A 26,622-nucleotide genomic window follows, 5' to 3' on the forward strand; every position below is an offset into this window, starting at 1 on the left:
TCAGCCCACAGACATGACCCTGACCTCTGGTCACTTGTCATTTCAATGCACCATCTTGCTGTCAAGCTCATTGTTCTCATAGGCTCATAGTCCTGGCCCTTCTGTAGTCTTTAGTAAACCCCAGCACAAGCTGAGGATCAGTGCCACATTTCCACTTTGAAATTTTAATTGAGGGATAAGTACTGACTAGAACACTGGTTCAAAATCTTCTAGTCTTCTTTACCCAGAGAGTAGTAAGGGCATGGAATGCCCTGCCTACAACAGTAGTAGACTCACCAAGTTTAAGGGCATTTAAATGGTCATTGGATAAACATATATATAATAATGGGGTAGTGTACGTTAGATGGGCTTCAGATTGGTTTCACAGGTCGGCACAACATCAAGGGCCGAAGGGCCTGTACTGCTCTGTAGTGTTCTATGTTCTATGTTCTAATCTTCTTCATAGTGGTTGTGGGAACATTTGTGTCCATCTGACAGAGCAGCTGTGCTCAGGTTTAACATCACACCCTAAAGATGGCACCTCCAACTGTTCAGCACTTCGCCAGCATGAGTGTCAGCCTGGGCGTTTATGTTCACTTGTTGGGTGATTGGCTGGAATCAACAGCCTGCTGAGTCATCAGTAAGAGTGTTACTCCCTGAGACACAGCTGATGGTGGAGATTGCCAGCAAGGCTGGCACATGTAGTCTAGATGGTAAGTGTAGAAACTGGTTGTTCAACATTGACTGTGAGACACAACTTTGGCACATCGGTTAAAATATTAGTGCAGAGAGAAGCTCAGCCATTCAGTTGAAGCAGATGGATCCATTGCTCCGAGGAGCTGTGTTGTGAAAGCTGGTTTCATTCTCCGGCTGTAGGCATGGATGTATTTGCCCAATGGGGGGCATGGTGGCTCAGTGGATAGCACTGCTGTCTCACAGCGACAGGGACCCGGTTCAATTCATCCCTCAGGTGACTGTCTGTGTGGAGTTTGCACATTCTCCCTGCATCTGCATGGGCTTCCTTCGGGTACTCCACTTTCCTCTCACAGTCCAAAGATGTGCAGGTTAGGTAGATTGGCCATGCTAAATTGCCTATGGTGTTCAAGGATGTGTAGATTAGGTGGATTATAGGGGAATGGGTCTGGGTGGGATGCTCTGAGGGTCGGTGTGGACTTGTTGTGCCGAAGGGCCTGTTTCCACATTGTAGGGATTCTATGACAATTCTATGATTGCAAAATGCTGATAATTGGTGGCTTCTATCCCTGAACATCTAGTGGGGGAAAGGAACTTTCCAGTCAGTGATTGAGTAGAGTTACAGTTAGCTGAGAAAAAAGTATGTCTTTGATCAGGAATGTTGAGATTATCTGACGGTGATGAGGCCAAGTTAAGAATTCCCTGATTCCTGTGCTAAGGAAAATGCACTGGGTACAATGTCAGGAAAGTGTCAACGAGAAGGAGGGAGTTTGGATGGAGTCATACAGTTTGGAGAATTTTCAGGGAGAAATCACATGACCGAGTCTAGAAGTGGGATGACACTATCACATTGCACTGATCTGATGGCGCATGTGTCTGTTTTCATACAGTGACAGCCAAACCAGCTGAGGTTCCCATGAAAGACTTTCCTTCTCACTCTCTACCCTCACCTGAGGCACGGTGTCCCTCAGGCAAAACCACCATCAGTCATTTTCCTCTGTCTTTCTCTATTGAGAGAGAGCAGCCCGTGGCAGATACGTTTATGGTGACTTCTGGTGTGCATGTCTTTTAAATTTTCATTTTTGTCAATAATCTTTGATTCGTTGAGTAAATTTATTTTTTGCTTATAAACCAGATATTTGATGTTGGTTAAAGAAATCTAATGCTGGGCTGGACACAGTCTGTCACCAATGTGATTGATCTGGTTAAATTTGAAATTTCTTGTGACTAATGGATGATTTGAACTAGAAAAGGAAAGGGAAACATTGACGATCCCAACCTCATTGTAACAAGATTGGTGTGATTCCTTGATGGCAGCACTGGCAAGATGGCAGTGTTTGGGCTCCTGTGCCTGTCCACTCTAGACCGCTGCTTCCTCCATTCTTTCCTCACGCATTTTGACTTCTTTATTTTTCTTTTTCTTCATTTTATTCCTGTTGGTGGCGGCGGAGGAGGTGACGTTGCAGAAGAGGGTGGCCAGAGTGGGAGTCTTGGCAAGGTGACAGCTTCTGGTTGTGGTAGGCCCAGAGCCAGGGCCTCCTGGCTATCAGTAAGGCAGCACCAGCTACAGAGCTGGGGGCTCCTGATTGCGGGCATGGGGAGCGAGTGCAGGTCCAGCAGGGGACCCAGCACTGGCAGCCATTCGCTGAGGTGTGCCTATCGATAAAGGGTTGGTGCCTGAAAAGTGGTGACTGACAGTGGTGGGTCTGGACAGGCAGCAGAGAGGCGATGGTGCAGATGTTGTTGGTCGGGTGGCTCAGGACTCATTGCGGAGGTGGGAGAGCGAAGATGGATTCTCTTGCAGTTATATCTTTTTATTCTTAAACTATTCAAAATGGTGCCAGACTCTGGCAACTGTTGAAGCTTTTCACAGTATTTTACTGCATTTTTCATTGTAGAGTACAAGTGACGATAAATCACTATTCATCATTCATGATTTTCTTTAACAGAGAATTAAATGCTAACAGCCTGTTTTCTCTTGCTGGAGAATCTACAGCTATCTGTCACTGTTTGAGGAAAATGGGATCGGTCATTCAGGACTGAGATGAGGAGAAATTATGTCACTCAGTAGGAATTTCTGAATTTTTGGAATTCTCAGAGCACTGTGAATTCTCCGTCATAGAATATATTTAAGTCAGAAATCAATAGACATTTAGGAAGTAATGAAGTGTTGTCCTGCACTTTCAGAGCAGTTGTCTTTCAGCTGAAATGTTCAGCTGGGTTCCTGTCTTCCCCCTCTCTCTGTTCCTAATTTTTAAAACAGCCTGGGTCTCAGGATCGTGGCCAATATTTATACTACAACCAATATCACAAAAACAGATTATCTCTTCATAATCACATTGCTGTGGGAGGAGGTTATGTACAGACTGCTGCTGTGTTTCCCAGATTATAACAGGGACTACACTTCAAAAGGTGTTTTGGGTTGGCTAGAGTTTTGAAAAGCATTTTATAGAAGGAGCAACTGTAGGAAGTTATAGTTGAGTTGATCTTATGAAATTGTGAAACAGACTCAAGGGGTTGTATGCCCAACTCCTGTTCCCAGTTTTAACATTTTTAAGTACTGATAAGTGTTAATATGCAAAGACTGCAGCCTGAATCTTAGCTTTAGTGCCAACGGCACCACGTTGCTCATGTAGAAAACACCATTTCATTTAGTGTTTTGATGGCATTAGCTCACAGCACCAACAGCGTCATGGTTGATTGTTCAAAATGCATTTACTATCTGTCCTTATTGACCAAAAGACATGATATATTCTAACCTGAGGAATTGAAATCAAAGAATTGAATTTTGGGGCTATTTGGTCAAACTTAACTATTTGCCCTTAGTCTACTGAAGGTATGTAAATGATATGGTGTTTGGTCTATGTCAATGGCTTGATTTTCACATAAACATTACACTGGGACCACCTCCAAATTCTTGCAGAGAATTGCCTGGTTGTAACCCCGCCTGAAAAATCCTGCAAAAACATGCTGCCAACAATTCCTTGCAGATGCCTTCATCTCCTGAAGTATTCTTGGATTAATTCCAATTGTTGTTGGAACTCATGAATATTGTAGAGCTCCAGATTTTTTTATAAAGCTAATCTTTGCATGAGCTTGGACACATTTCCACTTCCTTCAGCCAAGAGATAAGATTCATCAGTATTCAGTTGTGCATATCATCTCACAACCACCAGGGCTCCCCAAGTAAGAATGGCAATTCATGTCACTAATCTTAACTGGTGTTTAACAATCTCCATGTATCTTTACCATTTCCATTACTTCTGTGTAATTAGAGTGTTTGTTGGCTGTTCTGGATGAATCTGCATAGCTTCCAATTAACCAGTCATGCCATCAACTTCAGCCACACAACTGTTGCTGTTCTTCAATTTAGCTGTTGACTCCAACTACCCTCCTTGTCTCTGGCTGAACTAGATCTTCACAGATTGGCATCCTATTTGTGGAGGGTTTTCTCTCCCACGCTCCACCCCCTGCCAAGCCACACGCATCACTCTGCTTCATCCTCTAGCCAACTGCATGAACCAACTCCACCTGTGTCAGACAAAAACAGCATCTTTTGCAGTTCCTCTGATTTTAGTTGATTTCTGAAGATTACCCAAGTTGAAGATCTCTGCAAGAATTCAATAGACATATTCCACTTGCAAAATCCTATCCACAAAAAGGGGATCAAGACAGCATCTGTGATAAAAAAATCACAATGTGATGTTGAAAGTGCTGTGAGACACAGTGCCAGCTATTTACACTTTAATTTATTTCAATCAATTATTTAATTTAAAGAGCTGGTTCTAATTGCTGGACTTTGGCTGGTGAGAGATCCAGTTGAATTGTTTGTCCTAAATCCCAATTCCCTCATACTCCAGTATTAATTTAATTCACTGTGTTTTGTAACAACCTAATTTGTAATTCCTTTTAACTGTCAAACCCTTGCTCTTTATTTTCACTTACGCAAATAGACTGAAGGTAAAACAAAATCTACAAAAGGAGGCTTTCTTTGGATGATTATATGGATAGAAATAGTGTGATCAGATACAGGGAGAAAGCAGGAGATTGGCACTAGGTAATGATTCTCATTCAACAGCCAGCACAAGCATGATGGGCTGAATGGCCCCTTTTTGTGTGACAACAAATTTTGTGATAACTTCATGATATGGAATGAACCAATGGTCATTGTTAATCCCTAGTTTCTTGGGAAGGAGCAGTGAAGCAGATTACAATAAATAGAAACTATCAGACAGATGTTAGTTACAAAAAACGGGTAGAAAATCCTAACCCTGTAAGTGGCCACTTTAAAAATACGAATAGTCTTTTAAGAAGACAGTGAAAAACATAATGATACAACTCAAAAGGCGGTCATTTAGTCCATTGCACTGTGTTAGCTATTTTAAAGATTTAATAAATCAGTTCCACTCCCTTTCTTTACCCCCATCGTCCTGTGAATCTTTTATTTGTGATGATGTGTCCAATTTTCTATCGGATCTAGTTCCACCACCCTTTCAAACAGTCCTTTCCAACTCACTGTTTTGAAATAAAGTCTCACCTATCACTCTTTCTGATGTTTGTGCCAATTATCATCAGTGTAGAAGTTGATAAGAAAAGGAAAGGAAAGAATCAGAGCCACAGCATCTCAGAATGTGGGAGAAAACTAGCTAGAAATTCAAAAGACAAATAGTAAGAGTTTCACAGTAATTTCAGAAAGAAAACGAAAGTAAAGTGAGCGTTAATCCTCTACAGAGAACAAATAATGGAAAATGAGGAAATGGCAGATGAACCAAAGAGATATTTTCCATTTGCTGTCATTGCAAAAGATACAAATAACACCCCAGAAATTATTGCGAATCAAGAGGTGAAAGGGAGAAAGAAACATCAGACAATCACAATAGCCAGGGAAGGGCCCTGAGAAAATTATCAGAACTAAAATCTGATAAGAAGGGTCTAGGCCTGAAATGTCAGCTTTCCTGCTCCTCTGATGCTGCTTGGCCTGTTGTGTTCATCCAGCTCTACACCTTGTTATCTCTGATGAGTCCCTGCCGGCCCTAAAGGATTTCATCCTAAAGTGTTAAAACAACTGGCTGCTGAGATAGTAGATGCATTGATTTCAATTTTCTAAAATTCTCTAGATTCTGGAAAGTTCTTATTAGATTCTAAATTAAACAATATACAACAAAAAATGGGAAACTAGAAGCAGGAAACTATTGGCCAATTAATCTAACAATTGCTGAAGGGACAATGCTGGAATTTATTATCAAGCAGGTCATAACAAGGCACTTAGAAAATAATGATATAATTGGGCAGAGTCAACATGGTTTTGTGAAAGTGCAAACATATGGACGAATTTATTCAAGTTCCACCTTACTGGGGTATCACACTTGAAAAACACCCTCCTACTCCCAAGTTCATTACAGAAGTTAAAGACCTTAAGAGTATACAGAGCTCCTCAATTTTACCTGATTTTCAGACCCAGGTTGACAGAAGGCATGACCAAGTTTTTGTTCTAAAACAAATGTAACCATTTATTACAAGAAATTAAACTCCAAGTGCAGGTTAACAGTATTAAGGTGTTGTGTTATAAGCCGACAAATTAAAACTCTAATCCCCTTATAAATTTGCTTTCACACACAAACAGACAGGGAAAATAAATTATTGGGGAAAACCAGGAAAGACAGTTCAGCCTTCTTTGTTACTAGGTTATATTGCTGAGATGATTCTTATGACACTTTTGCTGGCTAGCGTCTTGCTTCAGTTGTCTTTCTCTGGACGTTTCCACTGGTTGGGAACAGTGGTTGATTCACTTAAAAAGATCATTGTTTGTAACTCTTCTTTGGAGAGCAATAGAGACATGGTTACTGTTTTTACAACAGATGCAACTAAACTTTTTACTAACAAGGGACACAGCAGCTTTCAGACGTAGACAGGAAAATATGCTTGATGCCAGGATCTTATGGAATGGCTAGAGGGGTTGAATGGCCTACTTCAGTTCTGAATTTATGTGCTGGTAAGTGAAGGTGATGAAAGGGTAGAAATTGGAAGCAAATTTGGTGAAATATTCTGGGCGAATATAGGAAATAATAGTGTACTGTTATCAGTGTAACTGGCGAGGGAGGGGATCTGAGGAGGGACTGGAATAAAGAACACTCCTGCAATCCTGTTGGTTTTTCCCACATTTTAGATTTATTATTTTGAACTTATTCTTTGTCAGAATTTCCTAAACTATAGAACCTTTTTCCTCATTCAAACTTGAGATTTGCTAGAGTGAGGGACGCCACAGAGTAAATTATTTTAATTGTAGAATCCCTACAATGTAGAAAAATGCCATTTAGTCCATCAAGTCCTCCATTGACCCTTAAAAGAGCATCCCACCCAGACCAACCCCATCACCCCTCCTTAACTATGGCCAATTCACGTCCACATCTTTGGACTGTGAGATCACAAGCTCAGAGGGAAAGTGAAAACCCACACGGACACTCATTCCAGATAACAAAGTGCGAAGCTGGATGAACACAGCAGGCCAAACAGCATTTCAGGAGCACAAAAGCTGATGTTTCGGGCCTAGACTCTTCATCAGAGAGGGGGGTGGGGAGAGGGTTCTGAAATAAATAGGGAGAGAGGGGGAGGCGGACCGCGGATGGAGAGAAAAGAAGATAGGTGGAGAGGAGAGTATAGGTGGGGAGGTAGGGGGGGGATAGGTCAGTCCAGGGAAGACGGACAGGTCAAGGAGGTGGGATGAGGTTAGTAGGTAGGAAATGGAGGTGCGGCTTGAGGTGGGAGGAAGGGATAGGTGAGAGGAAGAACAGGTTAGGGAGGCGGGGACAAGCAGGGCTGGTTTTGAGATGCAGTGGGGGAAGAGGAGATTTTAAAGCTTGTGAAGTTCACATTGATACCATTGGGCTGCAGGGTTCCCAAGTGGAATATGAGTTGCTGTTCCTGCAACCTTCGGGTGGCATCATTGTGGCACTGCAGGAGGCCCATGATGGACATGTCGTCTGAGGAATGGGAAGGGGAGTTAAAATAGTTCACGACTGGGAGGTGGTTTCCCCAATCGCACCCACCAGTCGCAAACCATTTTAACTCCCCCTCCCATTCCTCAGACGACATGTCCATAATGGGCCTCCTGCAGTGCCACAATGATGCCACCCGAAGGTTGCAGGAACAGCAACTCATATTCCGCTTGGGAACCCTGCAGCTCAATGGTATCAACGTGGACTTCACAAGCTTCAAAATCTCCCCTCCCCCCACTGCATCCCAAAACCAGCCCAGCTTGTCCCCACCTCCCTAACCTGCTCTTCCTCTCATCTATCCCTTCCTCCCACCTCAAGCCGCACCTCCATTTCCTACCTATTAACCTCATCCTGCCTCCTTGACCTGTCCATCCTGTCCGGACTGACCTATCCCCTCCCCACCTATACTCTCCTCTCCACCTATCTTCTTTTCTCTCCATCTTCGGTCCGCCTCCCCCTCTCTCTCTATTTATTTCGGAACCCTCTTCCCATCCCCCTCTCTGATGAAGAGTCTAGGCCCGAAATGTCAGCTTTTGTGCTCCTGAGATGCTGCTGGGCCTGCTGTGTTCATCCAGCTTCACATTTTGTTATCTCGGATTCTCCAGCATCTGCAGTTCCCATCATCTCACACACTCATCCAAGGCTGGTATTGAACCGAGTCCTTGGTGCTGAGAGGCAGCAGTGCTAACCGTGAGCCACTGTGTTGCTTAAGCATTTTCCTTCATCAAGATCAAGTTCAAAAAGATTGTGCAGGCAATAAACATGTCTGAGGCAATTGCAGGTACACAGTGACATGAACTGACGAACCTTTATCTTCTCCGTCATATTCTTTTCCTCATTGTCCTTAGGGATGGGCAATATCACAACAAAATCATGAAGCCTCCTCCCTAACAGCACCCACACCACCAACAGCAATGGTTTAAGAAAGCGGGTCAGGACCATCTGATCAACAGATATCAGGTATGGCTACTAAATATTTGCCTAGACGGCAACATTCACATCCCATAAATTTTAAAAAATGGCATATCTCATTGGTAACACACATGCAGTCCATTCTATCCTTGACTACAATTACCATGCAAGCAGCCCCAATAACAGTTACCAGTGCTATTTCCATATCTCTTTAAACCTTCTTCCATAACGTTTCGCCTCTGATCTAATCTCAAATGCTGATATTATTTGTGCCTCAACCATTGATCCTGAGATGAAATTCTATGTACTCTGAACTATCTCAGTGTGAAGAGATTCCTCCCGCCTTCCATTTTTATTCTGTCACATTACATAATGTATATACGTCAAATGCCGAAATGAGTTCTGCGATATTTGAATAATCATTCCTCAAACTCAAAAAATTTAGAACTTCATCTGTTTAATTTTTACTGGCTGCTTGTTCAGAAGAGACCCTGGTTAAGACTTTTTAAAAATTTATTCATATGACGTGTGTGTTGCTGGCTGGGCCAGCATTTATTGCCCATCCCTGGTTGACCTTGGGAAGGTGGGGGTGAGCTGCCTTCTTGAATCACTGCAGTCCATGTGCTGTAGGTAGACCCACAATGTCCTTAGGAAGGAACTTCCAGGATTTTCATCCTGTGACACTGAAGGGATAGTGATATAGAACATAGAACATAGAAAAGTATAGCACAGTACAGGCCCTTCGGCCCATGATGTTGTGCCGTGGAGTATTCCTAATCCAAAAATAAAATAACCTAACCTACATTCCCCTCAATTCACTGCTGTCCATGTACATGTCCAGCAGTTGCTTAAATGTCACTAATGACTCCGCTTCCACGACTACCACTGGCAAACTATTCCACGCGCTCACAACTCTCTGGGTGAAGAACCTCCCTCTGACGTCTCCTCTATACCTTCCTCCTAACACCTTAAAGCTATGACCCCTCGTGGCAGTCAATCCTGCCCTGGGGAAAAGTCTCTGGCTATCAACTCTATCCATGCCTCTCATTACCTTGTACACCTCGATCAGGTCACCTCTCTTCCTCGTTCTCTCCAGAGAGAAAAATCCGAGCTCAGTCAACCTCTCCTCGTAAGACAAGCCCTCCAGTCCAGGCAGCATCCTGGTAAACCTCCTTTGCACCCTCTCCAAAGCCTCCACATCTTTCCTATAATAGGGCGACCAGAACTGGACACAATATTCCAAGTGTCGTCTCACCAGGGTTTTGTAGAGCTGCAGCATAACCTCGCGGCTCTTAAACTCGATCCCCCTGTTAATGAAAGCCAAAACACCATATGTTTTCTGAACAACCTTATCCACTTGGGTGGCAATTTTGAGGGAGCTATGCACTTGAACACCAAGATCCCGCTGTTCCTCCACACTGCCGAGAATCCTGCCTTTATTCCTATATTCAGCATTTAAGTTCAACCTTCCAAAATGCATCACTTCGCATTTATCCGGGTTGAACTCCATCTGCCATTTCTCAGCCCAGCTCTGCATTCTGTCAATGTCTCGCTGAAGCCCGCAATAGCCCTTGATACTATCAACGGCACCTCCAACCTTTGTGTCATCAGCAAACGTACTAACCCCCCCCTCAACCTACTCATCCAAGTCATTTATAAAAACTACAAAGAGCAGAGGCCCAAGAACAGAGCCCTGTGGGACACCACTCAGCACTGACCTCCAGTCTGAATACTTACCATCTACAACCACTCTCTGCCTCCTGTCAGCCAACCAATTCTGAATCCAGACAGCCAAATCACCCTGTATTCCATACCTCCTGACTTTATGAATGAGCCTGCTGTGGAGAACCTTATCAAATGCCTTACTGAAGTCCATGTACACCACATCCACTGCTCGACCCTCGTCAACCTGTCTCGTGACTTCCTCAAAGAACTCAATAAGATTTGTGAGGCATGACCTGCCCCTCACAAAGCCATGCTGACTCCCTTTAATCATGCTATGCTTTTCCAAATAGTCATAAATCCTATCCCTCAGAATTCTTTCCAAAACTTTGCTGACCACAGACGTAAGACTGACTGGTCTGTAATTTCCAGGGATTTCCCTATTCCCTTTCTTGAAAAGAGGAACAACATTTGCCCCCCCTCCAATCTTCCGGTACGACTCCCGTGGAGAGTGAGGAAGCAAAGATCTTTGCCAGTGGCTTAGCAACCTCCTTTCTCGCTTCCCGGAGCAACCTAGGATAAATCTGGTCTGGCCCTGTGGACTTATCAATCTTAATGATTGCCAAAATTTCCAGCACATCAACTTCCTCAATCTTGATCTGTTCAAGCCTGTTTTCCTGCTCCTCAAAGCTTTCATTCACAACAAGGTCCCTTTCCTTGGTGAAGACCAAAGCAAAAAACTCATTTAGGGCTTTCCCTATCTGCTCAGACTCCACGCACAAGTTCCCTATGCTATCCCTGATCGGCCCTACTTTCTCCTTTATCATTCTCTATTCCTCACGTAGGTTCTCCCTAATTCTTCCTGCCAAGCCTTTTTCGTGCCCCCTCCTGGCCCTCCTCAGTCCACTTTTGAGCTCCTTCTGAGCAAGCCTGTAATCCTCTAAAGCCGTGCTAGACCCTTGCTTCCTCCACCTTACGTAAGCTGCCTTTTTCTTTTTGACAAGAAGCATCTCTGTACCCGTCATCTAAGGCTCCTTAATCTTACCCCTTCTTACCTGTCTCAGAGGAACAAATTTATATATCACTTGCAACAACTGCTCCTTAAACAGCCTCCACATGTCTGCTGTGCCTCTTCTGTGGAACAATTGCTCCCAATCTGTACTTCCCAACTCCTGCCTGATAGCGTCATAGTTTCCCTTACCCCAGTTAAATATCTTCCCCTGGTAAGTGCTCCTTTCCTTTTCCATGGCTATGGTAAATGTGAGGCTGTTGTGGTCACTGTCGCCAAAGTGTTGTCCCACCACGAGGTCTGATACCTGTCCTGGCTCAGTGCCGAGGACCAAATCCAAAATGGCCTCCCCCCTCGTCAGCCTGTCCACATACTGAGTAAGGAAACCCTCCTGAACACACCTGACAAAAACAGCTCCATCCAAACCATCTACACTAAGGAGGTTCCAATCAATATTGGGAAAGTTGAAGTCACCCATAACAACAACCCTGCTACGTTTGCAGTTTTCAACAAAATATTTCCAAGTCAGGACGATGGGTGACTTGTGGCAAAATTGCAGAGGGTGATGTTCCCATGTGTCTGTTGCCCATGTCCTTCTAAATGGAAGTGGTAATGGGTTTGGAAGGTGCTGTTTAAGGAGCCTTGGTGAATTTCTGTGATGCACGCTGTAGATGGTATACTCTGATGCAACTGGCCATCATGGTGGATGTTTACGGATGTGGGCTTCTCTGTCCTGGATGTGCCAAATGTTTTGAGTGTTGTTGGAACTGCACCCATCCAGGCAAGTGCAGAGTGTTCCATCATACTCTTAACTTTTGCCTTTTAGATGATGGACAGGCTTTGGGGAGTCAGGAGGTGCATTAGCTACTGCAGGAATCTTAGCCTCTGATCTGGACTTATAGCCATTGTGTTTGTCTAGTTAGTCCAGTTCAGTTTCTGGTCAATGGTAACCCCAAGGAAGTTGCATTACACATTGCGCGCTTCTCAGGTGCAACTGTAAAATGTTCCCAGCAGAATCACTTTATTTTATCGAAGTTTAGTTCCTATCTCTGATATATAACATGTATACAACAAGATGTCATATTACTCTCATTGTTCTACTTCCACAACCTGTAACAACAACCTCTTTCTATCTCAATCTATCCCACTTTATTATCATTTTAAACAAATCTATCATATGGCAAACAGTGTTGTTCTAATGAACAAAGACTCAACGAATGACATCTATTAGCTGGACGGTGTAGCGTTTATAATGAGGTCAGCTAGGTGGACCTCATAGAATATGAGTTCACTGACTGAGGCTGTTAATTTGCTCTGATTAGGGAGCCCTGGCTGACTGATATAAACAGGGGTGTCAGAGGTTCTGTTCACTCTGAGAGCTGGATCACTCTCAAGGATGCTCCATGAGTAAATAAAAGGTTATTTGGTGATGGGATACCGTCCTCTGCGGACTTATTTCAGAAGGCTTATTTGTGAAGAAGTTACTGAAAATATTGTTTTATACACTGTCCCTTGTTTTGTACATCTAAATTGCCTGAAAGTTGGTTATTTATTGACTGTTTACAGCTTTCTGGGCATAATGCCAGTGTGGTTAATTTCCTCTCAAGTGGAAACAGGGTCAGATCTTTAAAGCTTTTCATCATCTTCTGCGCTGTTGAAAACTTAAATTGATTTTTGAGATCACTTTCTATCTTGACTGAAGCTTTAGAAAAGAAAAGCATCTTTGGTGAACAATTCTTTTAATAGATATATAGATCTTCTTTAAAAGGTCAAGCAGCCCATCTGGAAATAATTCCCAGCCCTAGATTTTTCCTTTAATGTCCTTAACTCTTTTGTGGACGAGGGCCACTCTACGATGTTGTTGTGATGTCCACAACATTGTTACAGACTTATTGGACCAATAAAACACCATCATTTTTGGGTTTGTGATGGTGGTGTTATACATAGAAGTTCCAATTGTAGTAATGAGTACTGAGTCAAGTCACCAGAGTCCTCCTGGAATCTCCATAGGAGAGGTGTTCAGCACTTACCCTCAGTACTCACATAGTGGAGGGGTTGGTTAGGTTAAATGGCTGGTTTACAATATAGGGTGATGCCAACAGTGTGGGTTCAGTTCCTATACTGTCTGAGGTTACCATGAAGGACTGTCAACCTCTCCCCTTTCCTGAGCAGTGGTGACCCTGAGTCATCTCTCTCTCTAATGAGCTCATTCCAGATCACAACAACTTACTGTAGAAAAAAATACATTGCTTCATTTTGCCACTGGATTTTTTTTGCCAAATACCTTAACTGTGTTCCTCTGGCTATTGACTTTCCTGCCTTTGAAAACAATTTCTAGACATTTAGTTTCTCTAAACTGTTCCTAGTTTTGAACATCTCAATTGTATCTCTCCTGAACCTTGCCTGCTCCAAGGAGAACAACTCTTGCCCATCCAGTATCTCCACATTAACAGAAATCCCTCTTCCCCTGTGGTCTGGTAGAACTATGTTGACTTTCCCTTACTAAAAGCTGCATATGTTAGTACACAGGATCATATTTTATTTGGTAAAAGGAAAATACGTTGCACCTTTCTCATGGAGAAGAAAAAAGTTGTGCAGAAAGCTAATTTCTGCTGCATTCCCATGGCAACATCCTCACCAATCAGAATATACCTGCCTGGTCTAAGAATTAAGATTGACAGTTAACTGTTCTTGCAGCAGCTCCATCATGTCAATGATGGTCCAACCAATCAGCACCCTCTTCTCCTTTGGGACAAATTAGTGTCTCTTTTTGTCAAAGTCTGTTTCTTGCGTCATACCCTGACGAGGGTAAGACAAAAAGCTTTGAATCCTTGTCTCCTTTCAGCAATGCTTAAATTCTGTACCACCAAGCAGTTATTTATAAAAAAACTCCTTGTGCACAAATTTATAACTTACTGATTAGGGCTCAGCTCAAGTATTGTTTTCAGGTCTTGGCTTCAAACCTGAAGGAGGATGTTATGTCCTCAGAGGCACAATGAAGGAGCTAGCAGGGGATGAAGGCATGAGAGATTTCTATTAATGTGTGGACACTGGAGGAGCTAGGATTGTTATCCTCAGAGCAGGGAAGGTTCAAGAGTGATATGGTGGAAATGTTCAAAATCAGGAACAGCTTAGAAATAGTAGATGTCTAGAAATTGTTTCCAATGGTAGGAGAGTCAGTAGCCAGAGGAACACAGTGGTAAGATATTTGGCAAAAAAAAACCCAGGTGCAAAATGAGGGAACATATTTTTCTTCACTTCAAGTTTTTGCAATTTGGAATGAACTAGTGAAATGGTGGTGGGAGCAGATTCAATTGTAACTTTCAAAAAGGAGCTGGATAAAAAGAAGAAAATTGCAGGGCTAAGGGAAAATGGGGGGTTGGGGGGCAGCTGGATCGATCTTTCAAAGACCAGCACGAGCGTGATGGGCTGAAGAGGCTCTTTCTGTGCAGCATCCTTCTGTGAAAGGAATTGGACTCTCCCAGTGCACTTTCATACAGCTTTCAGTGGCCGAGTTGCCAATCACAGAAGCCGAGAATTCGGTTTCACCTCAGGCATTGACGATGCAAAACAAACACATAGAAACTTTTCAATTAGGAACAGGAGTAGCCCATGTGGCCCTTCAGACCTGCTCTGCCATTCAATATGATCATGGATGATCATCCAAATTAGTAAATGATCCCACTTTCTTCCCTTACCATTTGACCCCTTTAGCCCTAAGAAATATATCTAGCTCCTTCTTGAAAGCATTAATGTTTTGGCCTCAACTACTTTGTCTGGTAGTAAATTCTACAGGATCACCACCCTCTGGGTGAAGAAACATCTTAACTCAGTTCTGAATAGCCTGCCCTATATCCTTGGACTGTGGACGCTGATCCTGAATTCTCCTGTCATTGGGAACAACTTTCCTGTGTTTACTTTGTTGGGTCATGTTGGAATAATTTCAATAATATCCTCCTACATTCTCCTAAACTCTAGTGAGTATAGTCCTAATCGATCCAATATCTTCATACTTCAGCCCCAGGAATCAGTTGGGTAAACCTTCATTGCACTCACTCCAAAGCCAGAACATTCTTCCTTAGTCAAGGAGACCAAAACTGCAGACTACAAAGTATGGGCAGAAAGAAAATTATCAAAGAAATTTAAAAATCAAAAGAAAGTTAAAAATATGCATACTTTGCACTTTATTACATTCTCGGATGTCACAAAATTATGACACAAGAACGGACTTGTGAAAATGAACACCGATTTACACACCTTGAGAAGAGGGAACTGAGTGGTGGGGCCATTGTTGGCATGGAGATGCTGCAAGAATAGTTAACCGTCAATCTTAAGTCTCGGACCGTGCAGGAAGATTCTGATTGGGCAGCGTGTTGCTATGGGAGAGATGAAAAATGCTGAAAAAGAGGCATTGTAACTGTTGGAATGTATTTGTCACACCAAAGTCCCACAAGAAATTAAGAGATAAATGAACTAAGGGAGGGAATAAAAGGTTAGAAAAGATAAACCAATGGCTGAAGAGCTGGTGTATTGTTCAGGCATTCAGGGTTTTGGATAATTGGAATTGGGATAGAAAAGACCTGTTTAAAAAGGATGAGTCGAACCTAAGCTGGAAAGGGACCAATATCTTAGCAGGGAAATTTGCTCATTCTGTTAATGGAGACTTTATATTGATAGAGAAGGCGAAAGGAGGAATTCTAAGTAGCAGTGAAAATGGAAGAATTGATGGGGTGGGTCTTGACTGTGAGGAGAGCACATCAATTAGAAAAGAAAGAGAAGAGAGAGTCAGAGTATGTAGTAACTCTGAAGAACTAAACTGCATTTATTTCAATGCAAAGGGTATGCAGGTAAGGATGATGAACTCAGGTCATGTTTAAGAGCATGGGATTGGGATCTCATAGGATTACAGAAACTTGGCTGAGAGGAGGAGAAGACTGCCAGCTCAATGCTCCTGGTTTTAGATGCTATACAAAGGAAAGAAAATGAGGCAAGCTAGAAGGACGGTGGCATTTTTAATTAAGGAATGCCTTACTGCAGTAACTAGAGAAGGTATTTCTGAAAAATGTCTGGTGAAACTATATTTATAGAAATTACAAATGTGAAAAGAAAGATCACCTTGATGGGATTGTGCTATAAGCCCCCCAGTAGTAAGAGAGAAATTGAGAAACAAATATGTAGGCAGATTTCAGACATATGTAAAAATGGGGGATTTTAATTTTCCGAACACTGACTAGGGCTATCATAGTGTTGAATGTTTGGAGTTCAAAACAAAGAACTCCAAATTTGTCATGTGTTCAAGAAAATTTTCTTTGTCAATATATGGATAATCCTACTAGAGAAGGAATTAAGCTAGACCTCCTTTTGGGCAATTAGACAGGACCAGTGACTGAAGTAAAAATGGAAGAACACTTTGGGTCTAGCAATCATAAATATATTAGCTTCAAAATGGTTATGGAAAAGGATAAACCTTCCATAAAAGTTGAAGCTTTTAATTCAAGAAAGGCAAATTTTAATGGTATGAGACAAGAACTTTCAAAAGTTGATTGGAGTAGACTATTCGCAAGTAAAAGGACATCTGACGAGTGGGAAGCATTCAAGAGTGTGATGTTCCTGTTAGAGTGAAGGGTAAGGCTGATAAGATTAAGGAGCAATGGATGAAGAAATATATTGAGGTTCTAGTCAAGAATAAAAGAAAATCTGTTTTAGATATAGACAACATGGTTCAATTGAATTTCTTAATCAATATAAAGTGTCGGGGCATTCTTTAGACAGAAATCAGGAAGGCAAAGGTGGGATATGTGACAGCATTGGTAGATAAGCTGGAGGATAATCCAGAGAGATTTTACAAATGCACTAAGAGCAAGAGGGTAACTACAGAGTCAGTTGGATCTGTTAAAGATCGAGGAGATTGTCTTTGTGTTGAAGTCCAGGAGATGGGAGAGATACTAAATGAATATTTTGTGTCAGCTTTTACTGTGGAGAAAGAAATGGAGTCTGGAGAATGCAGAGAAATAAACTTTGATGGCTAAGAAATAGCTCAAATTGCAGAAGAGGAAGTTTGGCAGGTGTTAGAGAATATAAAGGTGGATAAATTTCTGGGATATGACCTAATGTATCCCAGAATGTTGTGTGAGGTAAGGAAGGAAATTACAAGACCTTGCAGAAATATTTGCATCATCTATAATTACAGTTGAGGTGCCTGATGACTAGAGGATAGCTAATGTTGTGCCTTCGTTTGAGAAATGTTGTAAGGAGAACTACAGACCGTTGAGTCTGAATTCAGTTGTGGGTAAATTGTTAGAAGTAATTATAAAAGATAGAGTTTATGGGCATTTAGAAAGGCTTAAATTGATTAGGAATAGTCAGCATGGTTTTGTGCAAGGAAGATTGTGTATCACAAACCTGATTGAGTTTTTTGCGGAAATTACCAAAAAGGTTGATGATGGCAGAACATTGACATTGTTTATTTGGATTTTATTAAGGCCTTTGACAAGGTTCTGCATGGTAAGCTAATTAGTTAAGTTAGGTCACATGAGATTCAGGGTGAGCTTGACAATTGGATATATAATTGGCTTAATGGCAGGAGACACAGGATAATGGTGGAGGGTTGCTTTTTGGTCTGGAGGCCTGTGACAGCAGCTTTCCACAGAGATCAGTCCTGGGTCCTCTTTTGTTTGTCATGTATGTAAATGATTTGGATGAGAATATAGATGGTATGGTTTATAAGTTTGAGGATGACACCAAAATTGGAGGTGCAGTAGACAGTGAGGAAGGTTTTCTAAGACTGAAAAGGGATTTGATCAAATGGATCAATGCGCTGAAAAATGGCAGATGAAGTTCAATCTGGATAAATGCATTTTGGCACAACAAACATGGGTAAGGCTTAAGCAATTAATGTTAGGGCCTTGGGGAGTGTTGTAGAACAGATGGACCTAAGGGTGCAGGTATATAATTCTTTCAAGTTTGTGTCACATATAGACAGGATGTTTAAAAGGTGTTTGGTATGCTTGCCTTCATTGCTCAATCCTTTACGTATAGGAGTTGGAATGTTATGTTGAGGTTGTACAGGACATTGGAGAGGCCTCTTCTGGAATACTGTGTCTAATTCTGGTCACCCAGTTATAGGAAGGATATTATTAAGCTGGAGAGGGTTCAGAAGAGATTTACCAGGATGTTGTTGGGTATGGAAGGTTTGAGTTATTAAAAAAGGCTGGATAAGCTGGGACTTTTTTCATTGGCGTGTAGGAGGTTGAGAGGTGATCGAAAAGAAATTTATAAAACAATGAGAGGTATAGATAGAGTCGATGGTAGTTGTCTTTTCAATTTCAAGACTAGGGGGCACATTTTTTAGTTGGGATGAGAGAAATTTAAAAAAGGCATATGAGGCAATTTTTATTTACAGAGTGGTTCGTGTATGGAATGAACTTCCTGTTCTGCTCTGTATTGTTCTATGTTCTACGTTCTATGAAGTGATGGATGCAGATACAAATACAAATGTTGAAAAGACATTTGGATGGATATGTGAATGGGAAAGGATTCGAGGGATATGGGCCAGGAGCAGGCAGGTGGGACCAGTTTAATTTTGCATTATGTGCAGCATGGACTGGATGGACAAAAGTGTCTGTTTCCAAGCTGTATGAGTCTGTGACTCTGTGACCAGGTAATCTATGTCTGACATCTCTTGGAAAGGATAAATATTGATCAGGCCATTGAGAGAAATTCCTGCTGTTCACTCATCATTGTTTGGGGGCTTTCTATGTCCATTTGTACAGAACGTAATAAAACATTGCAGCCAGAGGCAGGCAGACTGAGAGGTGGACAGGAGAAAGGGTTAAGAATTAATAGAAAGTATAACTTCAGAGAGACAAAAAATCATCAGGTACCGGGTGAAATAAGTCATGGTGCTGAAGTGTCTCTGAATGACAGATCTTTCATGTCAGTGAACCAACTATGTAACTGTGCCTTATCTGTGAGATATTTCACTCCTACGCTTCAATTAAACGCATCATTACTTTGCAGTTTAGTCAAGCATTAACTGGGCACTCTAGCCTGATTAGACAAAATTAAGAGCAGCAACTGCAAGAATTGAAATACAATAATTTGTGTTGTTCCAGATTCAATTTGAAATCAAAACTGGATTTTCAAAATGCAAAACCGATCTCCCTGCCCAGCTCTGCTTCTCTCTAGAGCAACAAGATCCATTAATCTAGGTTTGTTATCAGACCACTGTGTTCATCCTTTCTCAAAGTGTGCTGTCTCTCAGTGTACAGCTGGTGCTGGTAAGACTGGCATTTATACCCACCCATAAAGATTGTAAGAAGGTGCTGGTTGGCTTTCTTCTTAAACGTCCAGCACCCACGATTGGCATTGTTAACATTGTGACAATTCACTGGTTCACTAGAGCATTTCTGGCTAAGGAATGGAGTCACACACAGGCTCAAAGGTGGGTGAGGTTAGAAGGATAAAGGTGCACACCCACCTGAAGGCAAGAGGGCGGACAATGGGACCAGAAAGTTCATCCAAAACAACCTGGCAAAGCCCAATGTTTAAGCAGCACATGGACAGCAAGAAGGGAAGGTGTTTGTTAACTTACATTAACTCCCAGTGAAGCAACACCTCAATCTTCAATAGCTACTTTCAAACCTGTCACATTCTTACCAGTTCCACAGGCCTCTGATAACAAAGCGTGGAGCTGGATGAACACAGCAGGCCAAGCAGCATCTTAGGAGCACAAAAGCTGACGTTTCGGGCTTAGACCCATCAGATTCTCTGATGAAGGGTCTAGGCCCAAAACGTCAGCTTTTGTGTTCCTGAGATGCTGCTTGGCCTGCTGTGTTCATCCAGCTTCACACTTAATTATCTTGGATTGTCCAGCAACTGCAGTTCCCATTATCTCTGACCACAGGCTTCTGAGGTACCTTCACTCTCCCAATTTTAGCCTCTTGAACACTCCTGATATTAATCACTCAGCTAATGGTGGCAGATCCATTGTCTGGATCTCAAGCTCCAAAATTCCCATTGTAAACCTCTCCACATCACTACTTCATTCTTCCTTTAAACCATGCCTTAAAATCTACTTCTTCTCATCTTCCTGATACCTTCTTATGTGTTTCAGTTAAATTTCACTTGATGACATTGCTGTGAGGCACCCTGGGACATTTTACCGTTTGCAAAGTGTTGTTATTGTCCAAATATCCAAACAGCACCTCACTGCTTTTCTTATCAGTAACCAATTGTTGTTTGAGAGTGAGAACAAAATCTCATTGAAAAGTAGGATGAAAGAATAGTATCAGAGATAATGGGAACTGCAGATGCTGGAGAATTCCAAGATAATAAAATGTGAGGCTGGATGAACACAGCAGGCCAAGCAGCATCTCAGGAGCACAAAAGCTGACGTTTCGGGCCTAGACCCTTCATCAGAGAGGGGGATGGGGAGAGGGAACTGGAATAAATAGGGAGAGAGGGGGAGGCGGACCGAAGATGGAGAGTAAAGAAGATAGGTGGAGAGAGTGTAGGTGGGGAGGTAGGGAGGGGATAGGTCGGTCCAGGGAAGACGGACAGGTCAAGGAGGTGGGATGAGGTTAGTAGGTAGCTGGGGGTGCGGCTTGGGGTGGGAGGAAGGGATGGGTGAGAGGAAGAACCGGTTAGGGAGGCAGAGACAGGTTGGACTGGTTTTGGGATGCAGTGGGTGGGGGGGAAGAGCTGGGCTGGTTGTGTGGTGCATTGGGGGGAGGGGACGAACTGGGCTGGTTTAGGGATGCAGTAGGGGAAGGGGAGATTTTGAAACTGGTGAAGTCCACATTGATACCATATGGCTGCAGGGTTCCCAGGCGGAATATGAGTTGCTGTTCCTGCAACCTTCGGGTGGCATCATTGTGGCAGTGCAGGAGGCCCATGATGGACATGTCATCTAGAGAATGGGAGGGGGAGTGGAAATGGTTTGCGACTGGGAGGTGCAGTTGTTTGTTGCGAACTGAGCGGAGGTCTTGCCTTTGTGAGCACAAAATGAGTGAAAATCTGGCATCACCAATTGGAATGTTTCCATTCTCTTTATTTTCATTAATCATGTCTATCTCACTTTGGCTGTGGATGGTAATTCTTCACTAACAAGGAGTGACAAGTAATATGGGCCATTTTTGCAGACATTACTGTCAATAGCCTCTACAGATGTTAAAAAATCCAAAATATTAAAGATATGAAAAAAAACGCACTTGCACTTGTATAGCTTCTTTCATGACCTCAGAACTTGCTAAGTACTTTACAGCCAATGCAGTTCTCTTGAACTATAGTCACTAACACATTCTCAGAGCATGCTACTTATCATTCCAACCTCGTACAAATCATTTGAAACAGTCTAACTAGTCACTGTTGGTATGATGTGGCTGTGGGCCAGCTGTATTTACCTACATACAGCAACAGTAACTACACTTCAATGTAAAAACTGAAAGAACTGTGGATGCTGTAAATCAGAAATAAGAACAGAAATTGCTGGAAAAGCTCAGCTTGCCTGGCAGCATCTGTGGAGAGAAATCAGAATTAACGTATCAGGTCGAGTAACAGAGTCACGCAACCTGAAATGTTAACTCTGATTTCTCCCCATAAATGCTGCCAGACCTGCTGAGCTTTTCCAGCAATTACTGTTTTGACACTTCAATGTAAATGATTGTAGAGGAAGCACCACAAAATTTCTGGCAGGTAGGGAGTTGCATAATGAATTTTATACATCAACCTCGACTTCTATATCAACACGCAGTTCCTCTGAGTTAATCAGTGATATTGAACACTTCTTTTGGACCTTTGGGAGTTTCCCATTTTCAAATATAGGTTGGAGCTGTTGACTTGTCTGTTTTTGAAAGGAGGCTAAACATGCGATTTTCCTTGTTATGTCACGACTCAATATGAAGCCTGGAGCCTTGGTGCTGTCCTAAATTTGAGAATGTGTGAATGGATTTCATACCCTACAATTACACAGACAACAAGATGACAAGTGGTGATGGAATTGTTTCCAGATGGTCTTTTCATACTCCCAGGCTGGATTACACGCTACACAACAGTGACAAACCCATCTCCACAAATAAGGAAGGACCTCCCAGCACATGTTAAAATAACTTTGAACATTTTTACAATCTGACGTATTTACTGTTCTATTTTTAATCTGAGGAGTATCTGAAACCACAAATAGATGCAAATGATACTGAGAGGCTTTCAGTACCAGCATGTTTCCATTGTGCAAATCTCTTATTATCTCTCTGGAAGAATCAATGACTCTTTGCATCTATAAATTCAAACAAGATGACTATGAAAATTCTAACCCTGGTTTAGGAAGCAGAAAATAAGGAAAAGCTGTACAGACGATCATCCCCACCTTTGCAAAGGCCATATATGTAGTGCTGCATACAATTCTGGTCACCCTGCAATGTTATTAAACTGGAAAGGGTGCTATAACAATTTACAAGGATGTTACTGAGGCTGCAGGCCTTGTATTATGAGGAGAGGCTGGATAGGCAGGGACTTCTTTATCTGGAGCAACTCAGGCTGAGGGGTGACCTTACAGAGATTTATAAAATCATGAGGGGCATAGATCAGTTGAACTGCCAAAGTCTTTTTCTCCAGGGTAGGGGAGTTCAAAACTAGAGGGCAAAGGCTCAAGTTGAGAGGAGAAAGATTTAAAAAGGACCTGATATCGCAGAGTGTGGTGTGTATATGGAATGAGCTGCCAGAAGAAATGGTAGAGGTGAGTACAATTACCACATTTAAAAGACATTTGGATAGGTACTTGGATGGGAAAGTTTTAGAGGGACATGGGCCAAAAACAGGCAAATGAGACCAGTTCGGGTTAGGAAACCCAGTCGGCATGGATGGGTTGAGATGTCCATGCCGCGTGACTCTATGACACTATACATTTTCCCTAATATAGACTCTATCCACCCATTTAGTCTTCTCCTGCAATCACCATACACATTTGGAAAAGCATGGCCTAAATTAGGGACAGTCAGCATTGCTTTGTGCACAGCAGGTCACGTCTTGCTAACTTGATTGAATTTTTTGAGGAGGTGATGAAGATGATCAATGCGGGTAGAGTAGTGGATGTTGTCTGCATAGATTTTAGTGAGGCTTTCGACAAGGTCCCTCGTAGAAGGCTCATTCAGAAGATTAAGATGCATAGGATCCTCAGTGAGTTGGCCACGTGGATTCAGAATTGGCTTACGCACAGAAGCCAGATGGTAATGGTGGAAGGTAGTTTTTCAGGCTCGAGGTCTGTGACTAGTGGTGTTCTGCAGAGATCTGTTCTGGGACCTCTGCTGTTTGTGATATATATTAATGACTTAGACGACAATGTAGATGGGTGGGTTAGTAAGTTTGCTGACGATACAAAGATTGGTGGAGTAGTGAATAGTGTAGAAGCTTGTCAAAGGCAAAATGGGTATAGCTCAGATGCAGATATGGGTGGAGAAATAGCAGATGGAGTTTAATCCGGGCAAGTGTGAGGTGCTGCACTTTGGGAGATCAAATGTCAAAGAAATGCATACAGTTATTGGCAAGACCCTGAACAGCGGTTATGTGCAGAGGGATCTTGGGGTTCAAGCCCATAACTCTCTGAAAGTGGCCACGCAACTAGATAGTGTAGTAAAGTATGCGTACACATGCTTGGCTTTATTGTTTGGGGCATTGAGTACAAGTGTGAGGATGTCATGTTACAGCTTCATAGACTTTGGTTAGGCCACATATATAGTGTTGCATTCAATTCTGGTCACCACATTACAGGAAGAATGTGGAGGCTTTGGAATTGGTGCAGAAGACGTTTACCGGATTAGATGGTATGAGTTATCAGGAGAGGTAGAAAAACTCGCGTTGTTTTCTCTTGAGCGGCAGGGGCTGAGGGGAGACTTGATAGAAGTTTCTAAAACTATGAGATGCATAGACAGGGCAACACTGTAACCCAGACCCCAGAGAGTGAAGGTGAAAGGCACCTGTACATGCTGCAGGGGAGCCTTGGCCATGAACCGAACGTGTGGGCAACAAATCCTGGCCCCAAGCCGCCTCCACCACATCAGGCAGCATCAGGAACGAATCACAGCCAGGGCTGGGACGTACAAACAATGTATTGCAATCTGGACAGATTGACCCTCATTACCAAATTGCAATCTCCTTCCAAATTCCCATATGCTGCTCACAGCGCAGGAGCGGCTCGCTTCACACTTTGGACCATAACACATGGTGCAGCACTAAGCCGAGCTGAGCTCTGGACCTTTGCTGTTGTTGTTACAGTGAGGTGGAATGTCACTCCCCCAGCTAATGGTGACCAGGGAGCCCATATTCACAAAGGCCAGGTCTTTACAATGATCTGGCACCTTCAGAAAATCTCCTTCATCCTTTCGCTCCCACTGTGTCTTGGTGCAGTCCCAGGGTATAGAGCTGGGGTAGAGGGAGCCTGCCCGACAGTGGTGCTGGTCGCCCTTCAAGCTTGCATTGGGCAACAGCCCCCCTTCCCCTCAGGGTCGGGGGGGCGGGGGGTGTTGGTGGCAGCATTTGTAACTAGATGGCCCAGAATGCTGAGCGTGTCCTGCCCAGAGGCAAGTGCATGGTCCTTAGCCTGACCTGCAACTCGGCTGGGGCTGGGGCTGGGGCTGGGGGTGGGAGTGGAGGTGGAGGTGGGGCTGGAGCAGCGGGTGGAGGTGGCCATGGGTGTGGGGTGGGGCTGCAGCTGGGGCTGGGAGTGAGGGTGGTGTTGGGGGTGAGGGTGGGGTGGGGGTGGAGATGGGGCTGGGGATGAGGGTGGGGTTGAGGCTGGGGCTGGGGCTGGGGGTGAGGGTGGGGTTAAGTCTGGGGCTGGGGGTGGAAGTGGCCACGGGGGTGGAGGTGGGGCTGGGGCTGGGGTTGGGGGTGGGTTTGAGGCTGGGGCTGGGGGTGAGGGTGGGGATGAGGCTGGGGCTGGGAGTGGATGTGGGGGTGAGGGTGGGGGAGGTGGGGCTGGAGCAGGGGGTGGAGGTGGCCATGGGGGTGGGGCTGGGGCTGGGGCTGCGGGTGGGGTTGGGGGTGGGGAGAGCAGGTGGTGATGGAGCTGGGTGCCACATTCACCTCTGAAGTATTATGAGAGGAGACTTCTAGCAAGGGTCTGTATGCAGTTCCTCCTGCAGCTGGGCATGTTCTGGCACTGCTCTGACTTGTTTGATTTCTGGTAAGATTGAATACTCTCTGTTTTGATGGAGGGTCATGATCGACCTACAACATTAATTGTTCCGTCTGTGTCAAATAGAGTCTGACTTGCTCAGTATTTCGGGCATTTCTGTTTTATGCCTAGAGGAAGTGTGAATGGTCGGACAGCTACCTTCAAAACTCAATGTAAAGAATGCAGAAGTGAAATATCTGGATAACAAAAATACCTACATCAGGCTCCTACTTATTGATTACAGGCTCACCTTCAAAACCATAATTCCAACTACACACATCTCCAAATTCGGGACCTCGGTCCGTTGTCTGCAACTGGATTCTCAACTTCCTGAGCCACAGACCGCAGTCAGTGAAAATTGGCAACAACACCTCCTCCATAATAATCTTCAACATTGGTACCTTGCAAGGCAGCTTACTCAGCTCCTTAACATATCCCTGAACACTCACGGTTGCGTGGCCAAATTCCATCCAAACTCCATCTACCAGTTCACTGATGACACTGCCATTGTAGGCCGGATCTCAAACAATAACAATACAGAATACATGAAAGAGATGGGTGCTTGGCAGCATGGTGTAAAGATAACAATCTCTCCCTCAATGTTCGCAAAACAAAAGAGCTGTTCATTGACTTCAGGAAATAAGGTGGAGGGCATGCTCCTGTCTACATCAATGGTGCTGAGGTGGAGATGTTCAAGAGCATCAAGTTCCTAGGAATGGTGATCACCAACAATTTTTCCTGGTCCACCCACGTTGATGCAATGGTCAAGAAAGCACAACAACGTCTCTACTTTCTCAGGAGGTTAAGGAAATTCAGCATGTACATAAAGACACCTGCCAATTTTTATAAAGATATAATATAAAATAGAGCTGGATGAACACAGCAGGCCAAGAGCATCAGAGGAGCAGGAAAGTTGACATTTCAGGTTTGGACCCTTCTTCAGAAATGGGGACAGGAAGGGGATTCTGAAATAAATAGAGAGACAGCGGGAGGTGGATGGAAGATGGATAAAGGAGCAGATAGGTGGGGACAAGAGAGACAGGTCAAGGAGGCGGGGATGGAGCCAGTAAAGGTGTGTAGGTGGGGAGTTAGGGTGGGGATAGATTAGTCCAGGGAAGATGGACAGGTCAATTTTTATAGATGTACTATAGAAAACATTCTTTCTGGATGCATTATGGCTTGGTTTGGAAACTGCTCTGCCT

Source organism: Stegostoma tigrinum, chromosome 21 (assembly GCF_030684315.1).
Source record: "Stegostoma tigrinum isolate sSteTig4 chromosome 21, sSteTig4.hap1, whole genome shotgun sequence".
Taxonomy (NCBI): domain Eukaryota; kingdom Metazoa; phylum Chordata; class Chondrichthyes; order Orectolobiformes; family Stegostomatidae; genus Stegostoma; species Stegostoma tigrinum.